This window comes from Kogia breviceps, chromosome 16, assembly GCF_026419965.1.
Source record: "Kogia breviceps isolate mKogBre1 chromosome 16, mKogBre1 haplotype 1, whole genome shotgun sequence".
NCBI classification, from domain to species: Eukaryota; Metazoa; Chordata; class Mammalia; order Artiodactyla; family Physeteridae; genus Kogia; species Kogia breviceps.
The window spans coordinates 7,384,125-7,401,770 of NC_081325.1; the positions used below are offsets into that span (position 1 = coordinate 7,384,125).

The 17,646-nt window shown below is 46.2% G+C and overlaps 1 protein-coding gene across 7 annotated transcripts in view; it reads left to right on the forward strand.

The window, feature by feature from the left end:
- Positions 1-12,024: 12,024 nt before the first annotated feature.
- MTUS2 (microtubule associated scaffold protein 2) overlaps positions 12,025-17,646 on the forward strand; it is a 499,652-nt gene continuing 494,030 nt past the window's right edge. For 5 of the 7 annotated variants that reach the window (XR_010837215.1, XM_059041785.2, XM_067016457.1 and 2 more), the window contains exon 1: positions 12,025-12,307. The gene's annotated coding sequence lies outside the window, so the exon portion shown is untranslated. Of the gene's footprint in view, positions 12,308-12,544; positions 12,569-12,785; positions 12,924-17,646 lie in introns of those variants that run through there. The other 2 variants (XM_067016454.1, XM_067016451.1) reach the window with 2 other exon arrangements.

The following is a 17,646-nucleotide window of genomic DNA, read 5'->3' on the forward strand; positions in this document are numbered from 1 at the left end:
TGCAACCTTCCAATCAGTTGATCAATCAGCCAGTAGGTACCGAGCACCTTCTATGAGCCAGGTACCAAGGTGGGTGCTAGAGAACTAGAAATGAGTAACTGCCAGTGGGGGACTCACAGTCAAATGGGGTGAACAAACGTGTAAACAAAAGTACGTTGCGATGCAAAAGCCCCATACACACTGTGCTACGGGACCACGGGGAGAACAGCAGCAAATTCCCCTTAGAGACTCCGGGAAGGCTCCACCTTCGCTCACAGCAGGATACCTTCAATACGGTGATGCTATTCACACAGCGTTTTTCTAGTCCTTCTAACAGTGCAATATGCCTCCTTCAACTTCAACTTGTATAGATAAGAGGATTGGAAGGTAATCTAGGAAGAAATAGTAAAAAATTTTGTGAGCAATTGAATTATTTTGGTTAATAAGGAACAGAGCTGTGGGTTCCTAGAAGATTGTGGTGAATTTGAATTCTCTAGAGGAGTTGGACAGCAAATGAAAGTGTAATTTCAGCTTGGTTAAACACAAAGTAATTGGGATAGTTAAATTGGTATGCCAATTTAATTAAAAATTTAAAGCAAAAACAAAGCTGTTAGCTAAAAGGGTGACTGTTATATAAGCTTAATGAGTTTTCAATTTAAACATTGTTCCAATTAGAATTGGGATTAACTTTTAGGGGTCCCAGATATATCACACTGAACTCAGGAAAAAAAATAAGAGGATCTAGGAATGATTAATACACATCTCTTATTCCAGATAGATTAGAGAATTACACACTTTTAAAGTTCTATAAAACAGAAAATGTAATTGATTATTTATTAAATCTCAGAATTGGGAAGGACTGGTTAGGTTCAAAAGGAATAAAAGAGCAACAGGGGAAAAATATGTACAAACTTAACTAAAAATGAGTAAAATTTCCCTATGTGTAAAATTAAGAAACACCATCAAAATACAAGGCAGACTCTAGCGGGGAGGGGGGATAGTTACGGCAATAAACTAATAATTATATGAATTATGTGAATATTAATACAAGTTATATATTCAAATTATAGAAGCTAATAATTACAAAAAATGATAAGAAATTCTCTAACACCCTGATAGATAAATAGAGTGTTAGTCAGCTATTATTACAATATTACTGCAAAACAAGTCCCCTTAAAACTCACTGGCTTGGGCTTCCCTGGTGGCGCAGTGGTGGAGAGTCCGCCCGCCGATGCAGGGGACGCGGGTTCGTGCCCCGGTCCGGGAAGATCCCACGTGCTGCGGAGCGGCTGGGCCCGTGAGCCGTGGCCGCTGAGCCTGCGCGTCCGGAGCCTGTGCTCCGCAACGGGAGAGGCCACAGCATTCACTGGCTTTTAACAACAGCATTTATTCTCACACAAGTCTGCTATGCGGCTGACTTTAGATTGTTCTGAGCTGGGTGACTCTGCTTCTTCAGGCTCCAAGTTGGCTGGGCTGGGCTCCAGGATGCAGTTTGGGTGCAGGTCTGTTCCAAGTGTGCTCATCACTCTAAGGCCAGTGATTACCCAGGGCCGGTTGTCATGGTGACAGCACTAGTGCAAGAGAGGCACCAATCTGAGCAAGCATAACGAAAGCCTTTTGCTTGTGTCACGCCTCCTATTGTTCTATTGGCCAAGGCAAGTCACATGGCCAAGCCCAACATCATGGGGGGGGAGAAGGGTACTTAATCCACACTGGGAGGGGAAGCTGACTTAATCTAAATGATCACAATGGGAAAGAGAAATAAACTGGCAACCCACAAAACAGGAAACCCACAATTAATAGACAAATGGAAAGAGGAGCAGCTCTATTAGTGATATAAAACGGAAATTAGCACTGCATTGAGGTAGCACTCATTACTTATCTATAAAGGAAGTGTTAAAATGAAATCACTCCCGGTAAAAATTCTTCCCAACAAGAACTACATGAAATCCAGATGGTTTTACGGATGAGTTCCACTCAATTTTCTAGCAACAAACTATTTCATCTTATGTAAAGTGCTCCAGAGTACCGAAAGAGTGGAAATATTCTTAATGTACTTTAGGGCACCAAAACAAGGAGAGAACACAAGAATAAAGGAAAATTGCAGTTCAGTCTCACTCTTTTTTTATTTTATTTTATTTTATTTTATTTTATTTTTTTTTTAACATCTTTATTTGAGTATAACTGTTTTACAATAGTGGGTTAGTTTCTCCTTTACAACAAAGTGAATCAGTTATACATATACATATGTTCCCATAACTCTTCCCTCTCAGTCTCACTCTTAAGGGTAGATATAAAAATTCCAGATAAAACATTACTAAACAGAATCTAACAGTGTGTAAAAAATATAGCATAACATAACGAATAGCCCTGAATAGCATGGCTGAAATAAAAGAGAAGTTTCTAGTGTGGTTGGTCTAGGCTGGCAGACAGCTCTGCTTCAACAGGTCATCCAGAGACCTAGGTTCCTTTCGCTTTGTTGCTAGATCATTCCCGAGAGTACTGTACTCATCTGAATCATCAGAACTGGGCCACTGCCACATCAGTGGTGTGGTCAGCACAAGGTGAGGAAAAGCTGAGCCGAGGGAAAGCAGTGATTCTTTCAGTAGGCGCTACCTGGAGGCTGTACCATCACTCCTGGGGTGAGTAGAATCTCTTCGGGTGGCTCTGTGCCCAGGAAGAGATGGATGGATTTTTGAAGACAATTGCCAACCTGCTACACTAGGAATACTTTTAACAAAAGATGTGCAAGACCTATATGCAGAATATCATAAGGTCTTATTGGAGGACATTAAAGAACACCCAAGAAAATGGAATAATATTCATGTTTTTGGAAGGGAATAGTCAGTTCATGAAGTTGTTTATTCTCTCCAAATTCCAAAGAAAATCTGAATGGAATCTTCATTAAAATTGACAGGTTCAGGCTTCCCTGGTGGCGCAGTCGTTGAGAATCTGCCTGCCAATGCAGGGGACACGGGTTCGAGCCCTGGTCTGGGAAGATCCCACATGCCACAGAGCACCTAGGCCCGTGCGCCGCAACTACTGAGCCTGCGCTCTGGAGCCTGTGCTCCACAACAAGTGAGGCCGCGACAGTGAGAGGCCCGCACACCGCGATGAAGAGTGGCCCCCGCTCGCCACAACTAGAGAAAGCCCTCGCACAGAAACGAAGACCCAACGCAGCCAAATATTAAAAAAAAAAAAAAAAAATTGACAGGTTCATTCTAAAGAGTCAAGCAGCATAAGGTAGATGAACTTGCTCTAGCTGATATAAAGACAACTTTGTAGCCCTGTGCCACCAGGGAAGTCCCCTATTTTAAAATTAAGACTCCTTCAAAAAATACCATAATGTAAATGTAAATTAAGTCATTCACTGGGAGAACATATTTGTAATACATACAATCAACAAGAGAATTAGAATCCAGAATATGCTATGAACTTCTATAAATCTATAAGATAAATCACTAAATAGAAATGAAAAAATGTGCCAAAGAGGTGGACTGGTATTTCACAGAAGAGAAAATATGTATGGCACGTAACCATGAAAAGACATGCTCTATTTCATTAGTAATCGGGGCGATATCAAATCAGACCCCAGTAAGAAGTTATTTTATACCCACAACAATTACTTGCCAACAGTCTGACCACGTCAAGTGTTGGAGAGAATTAGGATAAATGGTATATATCACTGGTGGAAGTGTATATTGGTACAGCTGATGTTTCCATTGGTACATTGCAAAAATATTTAGCATTATCTTGAATGCTTTTTGATACACAAGATAATTTTTATGAGATGTTCATATGGATTTATAATTTTTAAAAATCCTGAAAACAACCCAACAGGAAAATGATGGATATTATATAGCAGTAAAAAACAAATGAACTTAAATTATGTGCCATAACATAGATGAATCTTAGAAACATAATGTTGAGTGAACTAGCAAGTTGCAGAACCCCATTAGGTATGATATTTTTATAAGGCTAAAAAACCAAATTCACTAATACATTATTCACTTATATATACATATATGATAAAATTATTTTAAAAGAAAGATGAGAGGGCTTCCCTGGTGGCGCAGTGGTTGAGAGTCCGCCTGCCGATGCAGGGGACACGGGTTCGTGCCCCGGTCCGGGAAGATCCCACGTGCCGCGGAGCGGCTGGGCCCATGAGCCGTGACCGCTGGGCCTGTGCGTCCGGAGCCTGTGCTCCGCAGTGGGGGAGGCCACGGCAGTGAGAGGCCCGCGTACCGCAGAGGGGAAAAAAAAAAAAAAAAGATAAGAGAATAAGGGGCATAAAATACAGGATTACAGGTTCTCCTGGGGATGGAGTGAGGAGGAGGCAAGATAGAGGAGTTATTCAGGATGGATGCAAGTTATTGGCTGAGTTATGGGTTCACCTGTGTTATTTTGTTCTGTGACATATGTACATGTCACATAAATTCTTCTGTATTTTCCAGTATTATATTTAAAAATATGATAAAGAGGGCTTCCCTGGTGGTGCAGTGGTTGAGAGTCTGCCTGCCGATGCAGGGGACGCGGGTTCGCGCCCCGGTCCGGGAGGATCCCACGTGCCGCGGAGCGGCTGGGCCCGTGAGCCGTGGCCGCTGAGCCTGCGCGTCCGGAGCCTGTGCTCCGCAATGGGAGAGGCCACAACAGTGAGAAGCCCGCGTACCGCAAAAAAAAAAAAAAAAAAAATATGATAAAGAAAAAGGAAAGAACTTGGATACTATTTATATTTATCAAATTTGCAAGCATTTTAAAGGAGATTAAAAGAAATGTGAAATAGCTTTTCTTGTACATTCATGATAGGAGTATAAATTGGTGCAGGATTTTTATTTGAATCTCTGTTTATTTATGTGTATATATATATATATATGTTGTGTGGCATATATGATATATATATGCCACACAGGTATTTGATATAAGTATATACCAACATCTGTATACAATATATGCACATACACACATATAATTTGTTATATATATATGTAGTCATTAGTCAATATTCTCTAACCCAATAATTCAATTTTGGTAAAATAAAAGCTAAAAAAAAACCCTGAAATTAAAAAAAAAAAAACACCTCAAAATTAGTTGTTAAAATTAGAAAAAAAGTTATGAACACAAAGATGTCGTTGGAAGGTCTTTTCTACTTGGTCACTTTGTCACTTTCCTTCCCTCCGAGCCCTGCAACCAGAGGCACAGCCAGGCATACACAGCACCAGTGGAGGACGCTCTCATGTCCAAAGTCAAGACCCACCCCCTCCAAGTTTCCATCATGTCGTCCCATTTATTTCTTCCGCAGTCCTCGCACCAGCTGTCATTACCCAGAACATAAGGCCCTGAGAGGAGGGACCGTGTCAGCCTGGTCCTCTCGCTGCGCTGGGGTGAAGCAGGTGCCCCGTGAGCTCCCGTGGGGGAGGAATGGACCCCTAGTGAAAGAGGAAAAGGCCTTTCTTGGGGCAAACTGGTCAAGACATGGGAGTCCTGGAGGAATGTAAGTACCTTGTGTACCGGTATTGTGCACATTTTATAACCGTGCCTCATCTTTGGGGTCAATATTCACTGCTCTCCAGAGAAATGACTTTCTGAGGTCCTAGGTAAAATGCTAGGGGATTCCCATTCTCCTAAAAAAAGCCTCTTGCGACGTCTTCTGTGATTTGGTTTTTAGACACTATAGCATAAAATAACAATTAGGGAATCTGGGATGTTAGGAAAACTGGTTTGACTATATCAGATTTCCTGAAAAAGATTCTCTGTATGCTATAGATTGTGTTAAAATCTATGTGTACATTTTTCAATAGGCTTTGCTGTAATCACTGAAGCTTCTTTCACTGTAGGTACACAAAATAAGCAAAGGGAAGCAAAGAACATGTCTTTCAATGTGCGGTATTTTAGTTATAGCCCTAAATCAACGGCACATTGTCAAGAGAGTCAAAATCCATTAAAATTCAAGTGGCATCAAGAGGATTGCAGCCATTTTTATTCTTCTGATGTTTCAGCCACGTCAAATATAATTGCCTGGGGGAATTTATCTTAGGTCTAGGGACAGAAATTATGATTTCTGTACCACTTGTATCATTTGAGCAGCCTCAAATTGGAGGAAAGACTGACCTTCAGGGCACACAGGGAAAGACAGTGTGCACGTTTGAGGCAAAACCCAGGCAACCCAGTTTGTGCCAGGGTCTTTTAGGCTATTAACTACAGTACTCTAACCCATAATCAAACTTCAGGAGCAAAAAACATCTTTAAACTCTTGGACATTAGAGCCAGGTGTCAAGAACAGGAACCAACCGTGTAATCCACGTTGGAGGCGGTGCTGACAGTATTTAATAACTGAAGCCAGTGTTCGATGAACACGTTGAGGAAAGAAAGACGGACAGTTAAGTCCAGCTCCCAGTGACACTGTCAGAAGCCTGCGAAGTCTGCCTTTGGCCCTCTCGTCTTCCAGCTCTGCTTTCCCTGCTCTGGGCGAAAGGCTTTCCGTTCTCCCCGAAGCCAGGTTGGTGGGCCCAGAGCCGCAGTAGAGGGCTGAGGAGTAGCTGGGATTCCGGAGCCTCTTGTGCGGGGCCCGGGGCTTAGGGCTTTGGAAGCCGGGCAGTGTTCAGACTGGGGAGGTGTGGCTCCCTGTCACTGGATGGGGAACGTCCACATGCGCCACCCGAGCCTTACACAGCACAGGCCCCAGTGCCTGGCGGTCCTGGGTCACCTGGCCCGGGAAGGAGGCAGGGAGGGTCCCACTGATCCTGGAGGCAGAGGCCGTAGTTGTTATGAAAACCATCCTTTGCTTCCTATATTCTTTTGATTGTTGGTTACATTTGTTAAAAATTGTGGTAAAATATACATGACATAAAATTTGCCATCTTAACCATTTTAAGTTCCGAGGCATATGTTCCCATTGTGCAGCCGTCACCACCATCCTCTCCAGAGCTCTTTCCATCTTGCAAAACTGAAACTCTGTCCCCGTTAAACAATAACTTCTCATCCTCCCCTCCTCCAGCCCCTGGCAACCACCATTCTTTCTTTTTTTTTAAAAAAAAATTATTTTATTTATTTAGGCTGCATTGGGTCTTTGTTGCTGCGCGTGGGCTTTCTCTAGTTGCGGCGAGCGGGGGCTACTCTTTGTTGCGGTGCGTGGGCTTCTCACTGCGGTGGCTTCTCTTGTTGTGGAGCACGGGCTCTATGTGCGTGAGCTTCAGTAGTTGTGGCATCTGGGCTCAGTAGTTGTGGCTCGCGGGCTCTAGAGCGCAGGCTCAGTAGTTGTGGTGCATGGGCTTAGTTGCTTGCAGCATGTGGGATCTTCCCGGACCAGGGCTCGAACCCGTGTCCCCTGCATTGGCAGGCGGATTCTTAAACCACGGGGCCACCAGGGAAATCCCAACCACCACTCTACTTTCTGTCTTGATGAATTTGACTGCTCAAGGTACCTCATATAAATGGACTCATAATATTTGTCCTTTTGTGTCTGGCTTATTTCACTTAGCATATTGTCCTCAGGGTTCATCCATGTGGATGCATTTTTTAAAATTTAATTTTTGTTTTATTTTGGAGGATAGTTGACTAACAATGTTGTGTTAGTCTCTGGTGTTCAGCAAAGTGATTCAGTTATATATATATATATTCTTTCTCAGATTCTTTTCCCATATAGGTTATTACAGAATATTGGGTAGAGTTCCCTGTGCTATACAGTAGGTCCTTGTTGATCACCTATTTTATAAGTAGTGTGTATGCATGTTGTTACATTTATCAGAATTTCCTTTCTTTTTAAAGCTGAATAACATACCATTATATGTACATACCACATTTTGTTTATCCATTTATCTGTCAGTGGATACTTGGGCTGTTGCCACCTTTTTGCTACTGTGAATACTGTTCCTATGAACGTGGGTGTACAGATATCTCTTTTGAGTCTCTGCTTTCAATTCTTTGGGTATATATCTAGAAGTACAGTTGCTAAATCATATTGTAATTCTATTTTTTTTTTTTTTTGAGGAACCGCCATATGTTTTCTATAGCAGCTGCCCCATTTTACATCCCCACCAACAGGGCACAAGGGTCCAGTTTTTCCACATCCCCGCCCCTAGTTACATTTTAGGTGACAAAGCGTACCACTGCAACATATCCGCTTCATTTTAAAAGCTGCCATCATAGCTGCTTTATTGTTTTCTTTCCTTCTCTCAAGCGTTTATCTCACATCGATTTTTTTCTTACCAAAAGCCCAGAACTTGGTATAGTTTTGGCTTGGGGCCTGGGGTGCAGAGAGTAGCCAGGACACCAAAATAAGCCTTAATGTTTACAATTATCATAAATTATATTGTTAGGGCATTTTGCAGCTTATAAAATGCTTTAATATTTGTTACCACTTTGATTCCTATCCTATAAGGTAAGTAATGCACTTGTTATTATCCCCTCTTATAGATGGAGAAACCAGGGCTCACAGAAGCTCAGTGACCTGCTTAGATTACACGGCCAATGTCACACCTTCTGATTTCTGACACACTCGGAGCTTTTCTCTTCATATCGTGAGATTTCTCCAGTCCACTCCACAGGCACATGCACAGAGACCAGTGTGATTATTCTCTTTCCAGATACATGGGAGGACTGGTCATTCTAAGAAAACAGTAGCTTCTGACTCAAACACTTAAAACTGCAGTAAAACATGCAATCAGTATCTGTGCTGGCCACTGCTTGTGGACCTCGGTAAATCCCCCTGGTCCCACACCATTTGCTCCAGCTGCTGCTGCAGCAACCAATTTCAAGAGGCTTAGACCAGCTTCTGTTCGGTAGAACCAGACAGAACCTCACTTTGATTCTGTCCTGGGGATCTTTTGTTCTCTTCCCTGAAGAAACATCTGATGTCATAGCATGGAGTACCTGTGGGAACTCCTCATTGCTCACACCTGCATGCCCTGGAAGGGTGGGTGAGTCATGACTTATGGCTCCACCGTTGACCAATAGGAAATGGAAGTTAGTGGATAAAGAGATTCTCCCTTTCATCTCCGAAGGACATTTCTGAGATGCATTCCATAAAAGGTCCTTCAAAAAGACCTGGCAGGAGAGAGAGAGAGAGAGAGAGAGAGAGAGAGAGAGAGAGAGAGAGTGAGAGAGAGAGAGAGAGAGAGAACAGGAAATGGAAAATAAGCAAAACAGACTGAGACACATAGGATAGAATAAGAAAGTATAATATGCATTTGATTGGAATTCAGAAGGATAGAATGGGGGAAATCAATATTAGAAGATAGTGCTGGAGAATTTTCTAAAATTGGTAAAAGCATTCTTAGATGCAGGAAGCACAATAAACCACAAAAAAGAGAAATAAAATGAAATCCACACCTAGGCATAGAGAAGCAAACTGCAAAACAACCAAGACGATGAGAAGATGCTAAAAGCAGACAGAGGAGATGGGTCGCTCCTGAAGGGACAACAACTGAAGCTGGCAGCTGACGTCACAGCAGCAGCAGCAAAAGCCCAAAGAGAAAGTAATTGTTAACCTAGAACTGTAGACCTGGGTCACTGTCGTGCAAAGATGGAAATGAAATGAGGACATCTTTAGGAAACCAAACTCTGGAGAGTGTTTATTACCAAAAAGCATTCACAAAGGAATTACTGATGATGTATTCCAGAAAGAAGGATATTGATTCCAGAAGGAAGATCTGAGATTCAAGAAGGAACGGTAAGCAAACATTGACTATAAGATAATAATAACACTGTCTAATTTGCAGAGGAAAAAAATCGAATAAAATTTTGCATGATGTCATGTAAGAAGGGCAGGGGACAATTGAAGTTTAAGTGCTCAAAAGTCCTTTATTGTTCAGGAGAAGCACAGAGATATAAAAAATTAGACTTTCCAGTTACCTATACATGTTAGAAGTTTAAGAATAATTACTGGAAGAAAATACAGAATGTATAATTTCTGTAACAGGAAATATAAAACAATGGAAATTTTCCCTCAGTCATCTAAGGGAGGCAGAAAAGATCCAAAGAAAAGCAGGACCAGTAGAAAGCTCACAATTATATGGCAGAAGTAGGTTCAATTATACAAATAATGGATATAATTACATACTAATTATTAAGTAATTAAGTGAGGTATATATTTACAGATGAAAAGATGGATGTGGTCAGATTGAATAAAAATGACCAGATATTTGCACATTTGCAGACTGGGGCCAGTTCTGAGAAGGTCTTGTCAGGGCAGTGGGAAGTTTCAGAACAAAGGCTGCCCAGTAAATGGGTCCTGCGAACTGGCCCAGCCCCAGTGCTGCCACCGTGCTCAGCCATGGGCAGGGGACAGCTGGGGGGATGTGTGACCTGGGTGTGAGCACCGCGGTGGATCCAAAGATGTGACGGCTGGAGGCCATCAGTTATCCTCTCGAGAATTGAGAAGAACACGTCGTGGCCACCACAGAGAGAGGAGTCTTCACATTTTAAATAGGGGCATTGGGCCATCTTTGTAGGATTTGATGAGTAAGGGTTTAGGCAGAGGAGAGAGTGAAGCAAGAATTACAGGGTGCTGTGAGGGAGAGGGGGCAGGACCAGCCCCTTCATCCAAAGAAAGGCTTCTGGAGAGCTACTTGGAGAGCTTGGCATGGATCACCCAGAATTTGGGGACCTCCATGAACCCAGAGACTCCTAACTCCTACGAGACAAGCTTTGAAGAGCAAGGCTGGTCAGAGCTACCTGTGACTGCGGAACGAGGAGGGCGTGCTGCTGTGGCCGTGACCTGGATGGACAGGGTGGAAGGCGGCTGGGTCTGCCCGCCAGGGCACGTGACCCCTGCAGAGATGCGCCACCAGTGCAGCAGCTGACTCGGAAGCCGGGACCAGGGCCTGGTGCTGGGCGGGCTCCCCGCCGTGCCATTCTGGATGAGCCGGTCTGCACAGAGTTAGCCCTGGACGTAGAACAAGGCAGGAAAAGGCCTTCCCCTTCCCCATGCAGGCTTCTGAGCTTGGGTCCTGCTGGGAGCTGGTGGGTGGCGAGAGGGGAGCGGGGTAGGCTTAGGTGGAATGAGACGGAAGTTTTGACTTGGATTGGACTGGACTTTTTAATACCAGAGGATCAGACTGTTTATTAACAGCTGAAAGTGACAGGAAAAGCTTGAAATCTGCCCTAGATTCTTCCAGAGGAGACGGGAGAGCTGTTAGAATATTTTTAAAAGACAGTGGTGTGATTTCCCTTCGCTAAGTAGTCCAGCAATGTTTCAAAAATTAACTGCTGTAAAATATTGCTTAACATGGTACTTTGGAAAAAGACCTCCCCACCGCCCTTAAAAAAAAACCCACCTAAATAGTGCGAGGACCAGCACCCACATTTCATTTTTGTAACGGCAAAAGCTTATTCCATTGACATTTGAACCGGAGGCAGCGTAAGTTCTCTGGTCTCGCTTACCTTCCACGTGCACTGCTTAGGGAAGCCGGGAGCACTTCTTTGAGACATAAATTAATATACTGATTCCTAAGAGGTCCTCTAGAACCCCTCGACCGGTGTTAGGCACATTTGGTGCTTATTAAACACAGAAATAAAAGAAACGTCTGCCTTTTTCGCAAACCTTTCCACAGGTCATCTTTGGGCTCCTCCTGTACCGGGAATCCCACCGCCGGAGCCGGAGCGGGACGGCGCGCGCACGGCGGCCCCGCGGCCGGCAGAGGGCGCTGCGGCTCCCCGGCAGGGCTGCGGGCGCGGGGCTCGGGTCCCGGCGTGTGCGTCTCGGGGAGGCCGGGAGGGGGTGCGCGCCTCTCCGCCCCGCGCCGCCCTGCCGCGCGGGCCCGCTCGCCGCCCGGCCGCTGTCACCGCCGCCCGCACCTCGCCGGCGAGGCGCGCGGGCTGCGCGGGCTGCGCGGGCTGCGTGGCGCTCTCCGAGGCCCGGGCTTCGCCGCCGCCCGCGCCGCCGCTTCTCTTTGTCCGGGCGAGGCGGCCGCAGGGGCGGCCGCTGCGGCCGGGGGGCACCTCGGCGTCCGGTCGGAGGGTCCCCGGCCGTCGCCACCGCGGCCGCCGCGCGCTCGGAGCGGGGGCGGCGGCCTGGGCGGTGCCGGCACGAGGTGAGCGCGGGGCGCGAGCGGGCGTGGGCGGGCGGCGGGGACCAGGCTGGGGAGCCGGCTCCGCGCGCGGGGGCGTCCCTGCCCCCTCCGCCTGCGCCACCTCTGCCGGCTTCTCCCGGCAAGTTTGTCGCCCCCGCTTTGCGGACCTCCTCGGAGGATCAGCCGAGTCCAGACCTGTGGCCAAATAGAAAACTCGAGCTGGAGGCGGAGGAGGCGTGTGGGAAGCCGGTCCGGGATGAGAGTCTCTTGAAGGGCAGCGCTGGCTTCTTGGACATCTTCCTTGGCTCTTTCCCACCCAGGTGAGCGAATCCTCTTCTGCTCAGTTCTCCACAGGGCCGGGCTGGGCTCCTCGGCCGGCGCTCTGGGAACCCACGCGGAGCCGGGGAGTGATTGCCGCGGGGGCCCCGGGCAGCGCAGTGTTTATTTTGGCTTCTCGGTCGTCACAGCCCTCGTTCTCTCCTGCCTGCGTCCCTCACCTGCTCGGGCTGAGGTATTGCAGCTCATCCGGCACCTTCGCGTGCTGCCGGATTAAACATCCCCTGTTTTAGAAGGGCTGGTAGGTGAGTTCACCCGAATCCCTCCCCGCCCCACACCCCCGGCTTTGGATAATTTGTTCTGTGTCTTCGTCTTAATTTAGTACGAATGTGTTATTTCCTTTGAGCTTTATAATGGTAAAGCAGTGAAGCGGTTTGCTACATCCATTTTTTTCATTCTAAGCCTGTGCACAGAAGGAATTTCAGGCACATAAGTGATGTTACTACCATTCTATTTTAAATACAAACACGGAAAGAAGTACTCTTGGCAAGATACCAAAGGCGCCTGTACTCTCTGTTATATAAGTGCTTTTAAAAAATATTTGCTCATTGTTAAAGTTATAAAAGGGATTACCAGAGCATCTAAGAAGAGAGGGTGAAGGTAAGTCAGAGCCATTATTTCTTCTTTAACCCAAAACTTTACTGGAAGATAAGCATGGTCTTAGCTGGAGATACCCTTTAAGATGATATGGGGCCGTTTCTTTGACCTCATTAGGTACAATTGTAAAGCGTTAAAACAAAAGAGTAGGTTTTGTAAGGGCTGTTAAGAAACTTGGTGAAAATTCTTTGACTACTTATTGATAGGAATAAAAAAGATCCCACAGATATCCTTTATGGCTTTGAAACTAGTGAATGATTTTATTTCTTATAGCTGATGGAAACTTTGTAATTATGAACTGCCAGTTATTAAAGATTTAAGTAACCTTTAATATCTCTACTTGTATTTATGGGTTTTTTTTTTATCAGAGAAGAAGACAGAAGTAGAAATATCAGATATACTGAGGTCTGGGCACCTCCTCTTGTGACCCACATCTCAGGAATCTGTTCCAGTTGGTTTCTGGTGATGCTGTGACATTTGTAATGTTAAAAACTCCCTTGTGATTCTAATGTGTAGCCAGGGGTGAGACCCATAGGATAGCACTGTTTTTTTTTTTTTTCCAATTTGTCACTTTGTAGCCTAAGGTGTGGCTCCAGTGGTTTAAGGAAAGTAAAAAATAAGTGGCTAGAAATATGGAGAGAGAATGGTATTGAAAAGAAGATATGTTGAAGAATTATGGCGTGTACACGTTTGTATTTTGTATATCTTTCTCGATTTTTTTGAAACCTGCAGGGAGTAGTTGATGTTTATTGGGGACCCATGATTGCATGTAGACTATGTCACAGAGTCCTGAGTGGGACATTTCTTTATGCACAGGTAACAGTGAAGTTGAGTAGCGAATGGTGTCAGGATGTTCCTCTTTGTTTACATGAAAAGACAATCACGTCTTATTAAAGGTTGTTTGCTCCATGAAATTCAAAACTCATTATGTTAATATAGACTAGCAAATTAAGTGCAAAAAAAGCTTTTATTGTCTTTGAGGTTGGAAATAAGCGTGGCTGCTGAATCAGTGTTTTCTATTTCATGTCATTCCAAGTACCCAAATCTAGGGGCAGATCTTAGGGATGGTTTGTGAAGGCTTATGTAAGTGCTACGACTCTTGCGTTAAACTCTCTGTTTTGGCTATTACATAATTGGCACAGTACTGGATTGTTAAAGCCAAAACAGGGGAAGGATGCACAGCCCCAGCCCAGCACATGCGCTTTTATAATGAATTGCTGCGGCCAAATTAGAGGGAACAGCAGGGACGGAGGTTTGTGAAAGAGAGATAAGAATAGTGTCTAGAGGATTGATGTAAGAGAAGACTGTTATGCTTAGCGGTTTTCTAGAGATTTTAATGCTGCGGTATAAACCTCTCTAGTCTTTTGTATCTCCCAGCAGAGGCACATTGACTGGGAAGCTAATAGACTCTTAAGCTTCAGGGCCCCTCACTCCGGCTTCGTCCAAGCCCCTCGGAGGGCCACTGGCAATGTGCTCACATGGTCACAGAAGTTCGTATTTTGGATTTGTTTTTAAGTAAGGAGGACACTCTCTCCCCCCTCCCGCGTCCCATCATAAAAATGTTAAGGTTCCATAAACCCTGAATCTGCTGTCTCCTGATTATGTTCAGATGTTAACTTTGAAAAATGCTTTTTCTTATTTTAACGTCTGTAGTCTCATGAAAAGACAAAAAAAGAAACCTGGCCGCTATTGTAGTGAAGCTGCTGAGAAAATGCAAACTATTACCCGGGGCTCAGGTGGTTACCTGGTGCATCAGCTCTGCCTTGTGATCTCACACAGACCGGGACTTTTTTGAATCCGAGCCGAGCTGGAGGCAGAGAGAGGCTGAGACGGGGGCGGGGAAGGGAGGAAAGTGGGTTAAAGCCCTTCCACATCTCAGAGATGGCTGCCGAGGGGAAAGGGAGAAAGAAGTGAACTACCAAAAGAAGATGCTTCATTAATAAAAAATTAATAGGAACAGATAGCATCAGCTCCATAGGAGACCTTCCTGTAAACTCCTTAGGATCTGTCTTCAATATGAATTCTAAACAGGGAGCAAACTCAGGCCTGGAAAATATCTTGCAGGAAACAAGTGCAGGCTGGGAAGGGCTAGGATAAACTATTGACTTGTTCCCGTTAGCAGTTTTATGGGTAAATGGGAGCCTTATTATGTCTGCCGCAGGAATGTTGGAGAGGGGGGTTATTGAAAAGAGTGGAGGATTTTCCCTTTTTTTTTTTTTTTTTTTTGTGATACGCGGGCCTCTCACTGCCGTGGCCTCTCCCATGGCGGAGCACAGGCTCCGGACACGCAGGCTCAGCGGCCATGGCTCACGGGCCCAGCCGCTCCGCGGCATGTGGGATCCTCCCAGACCGGGGCTTGAACCCGTGTCCCCTGCATCGGCAGGCGGACTCTCAACCACCGCGCCACCAGGGAAGCCCCTTCCCTTTTTCTCTGAAGCAATTTCTTTCTACTTCATATCTGAGTTTGGATGTTCAGATCTTACCATCTTGACCCCTTTCCCACCGGTCCTTATACCCCCCTCCACCCACCTACCACTTCAGACATCCACCCATCCACCCACCCATTCACAAAGACACTCCCCTTGACCAAACTTTCGTCAGACTCCTCTGAGCCCTCTCCTTGACCAGGCCTCAACCTTGGCCTATAGGAACTGCAACTTTCCACACCATCCTGTCTGTGTACTGTTGTCCCCCGCGCCCCGCGCCCCGGGAAGACTTGAGAAAGCTGTAACTTGGCTTCCAGCCTCTTGAGGTCATGCCCCTGGGATGACCCACCCTCCCTTGACTTTCTGTTTGGAAAAGCTCGAGTCGGCCAAAAGGGTTTACCGTTCGTTCCAGCCAACATCTGAGGATGGGCCCGGTTTCCCTTTTATTCAGCATTTAGTAGAAAAACAGTGCAATTACAATGCATTCTCGGTCTCTTTGAGATGTATACGTATCTCCTAAGACCCAGGAGTATCCTTCTCGAGGACCTGAAAGCCGTTCCTTTGACATGTAATCAGGAAGGATAGGGCCTCTGTCTCCCGTCTGTAGGAGACAGGACAAACTGACACATAACATCGTTGAGGAGGACCAACCACCCTACCTGCTTTCTGTAACTGCCCACTTCTGCGACTCTGCTTTAGCCCTGTCTGTGCTCTCTCGTTCTTCCTTTAAAACGCCTGGCTGCCTCCTCGTGGATTGAAGTTGAGCTGCGTTTTATACTGAAGTCTTTTTTTCCTCTTGCAGTGTATGCTGAATAAATTCTGTCTTTACTGCCTTTAACTAGCGTCTAGCTTTGTTTTTCTTTACTAACATCCAACGGATAGTTTTGAGTGTCTCTTTGTGCCAAGCCCTGTTCTAGATATTAGGTATTTTAGAGCAGTGAACACAACACACAAACACTGTGCCCCAGAGGAGCTTACAGTGTCACGGATAAATTTATGTAAAAGGTGTGTATCGTATGAGGTCGGGATAGTGCTGTGGAGAAAAGTAGATCAGAGAAGGAGGAGCGTAGGGTGGGGAGTGAGTGTCGCTGGGACATGTGGGTCAGGGAAGGCCTCCCTGAGAGTGGATGCCCTGCAGGAGATGAAGGAGGAGCCGTGTGGATGTCCGGGGAGAGTGTTTCCCTCGTTGGGAAACAGCCAGCGCAGAGCCCTCGGAGGACGGAGCTGGGCTGGCGCTTCTGAGGGGCGGCGGGGCGGGGGTGGGGGGGCTGGTGCGGCAGGCAGGCTCGCGGCCGGTGCTCCCCTGCAACAGCAACCCACCCGTCTAATTCTCCTGGACCTACCCTGGGACCCTCCTCTCCAGGCACGTGAGGTTGTGCCAGCGAGTGATAGTGTTACTGTTGGGCTTTAGGTGGTGTATTGGTTTGGGATCAGGTCCAGCTGAGGGCCTCTCAGGGCTACTGGAATCCAGTCCAGACCATGACACAAACCAGGAGTAGGGGGGAAGGTTGGGTGTCTTCATTGATGGTTCCCGCTGGCTTGCTGTGGGGAAAGGGGCCAACAGGAAAGCCTTATTTCAGCCCGGATTCCCTGCTGTCCCCTAGGAACAGACAGAACTGTGGTGAATAAAGGATGCCAGCAGTGGGAACCACACTGCGCTTTCTTGGGGAATATCAGGATGTCAAGAACCCAGATCAACTCCTGGCGTGAGACGGAGCCAGTGAGAAGCCCGTGGCCTCAAGGTGTTGGGGTTAGTTAGGGTTTGAGGAGGGGAGTTTGCTCACTGGTTGACGAGGCTCCCGTGTGCCTGGATGGCTCCCCTACGTGCACTAGCCAGAAGGCACGCGTGTGGACCTGGTAGCAGGTGGTCACGGATCCCTCCGTGGAAAAGGTGAGAAGCCAGCGAGGAACAGCAGCCAGGAACTGTCTGCTGGAGAAAGGCATAGCCCTCCGGGCTGCACGGGGCATGGGTCTGGGGACGGGTTGGGGGACAGGATGCATAGCTGTTTACTCTGTCAAGCTATTAGCTTGTAACCATTTCTATCCCTGACGCAGACAAAGAAATCTTCCTTAAAGATTACGGTTCTCTGGGTTGTTTGCTAGCAGGTTGGAGCATAACAGCAGCCTGAATGAGCACAAAAGCAGGTGGCATTAGGAGGGTGGCACGTATAGGAGATTGGCAGGTGGCATTAGGAAGGTGGCATACGTAGGAGATTGGTGTCCTTGCCTCTTCTCTGTGACTGTCATTGCTTTGTGTGGTCTCTCACTTGGCAGGCTTCTTTCACATGCCCTACCATGTT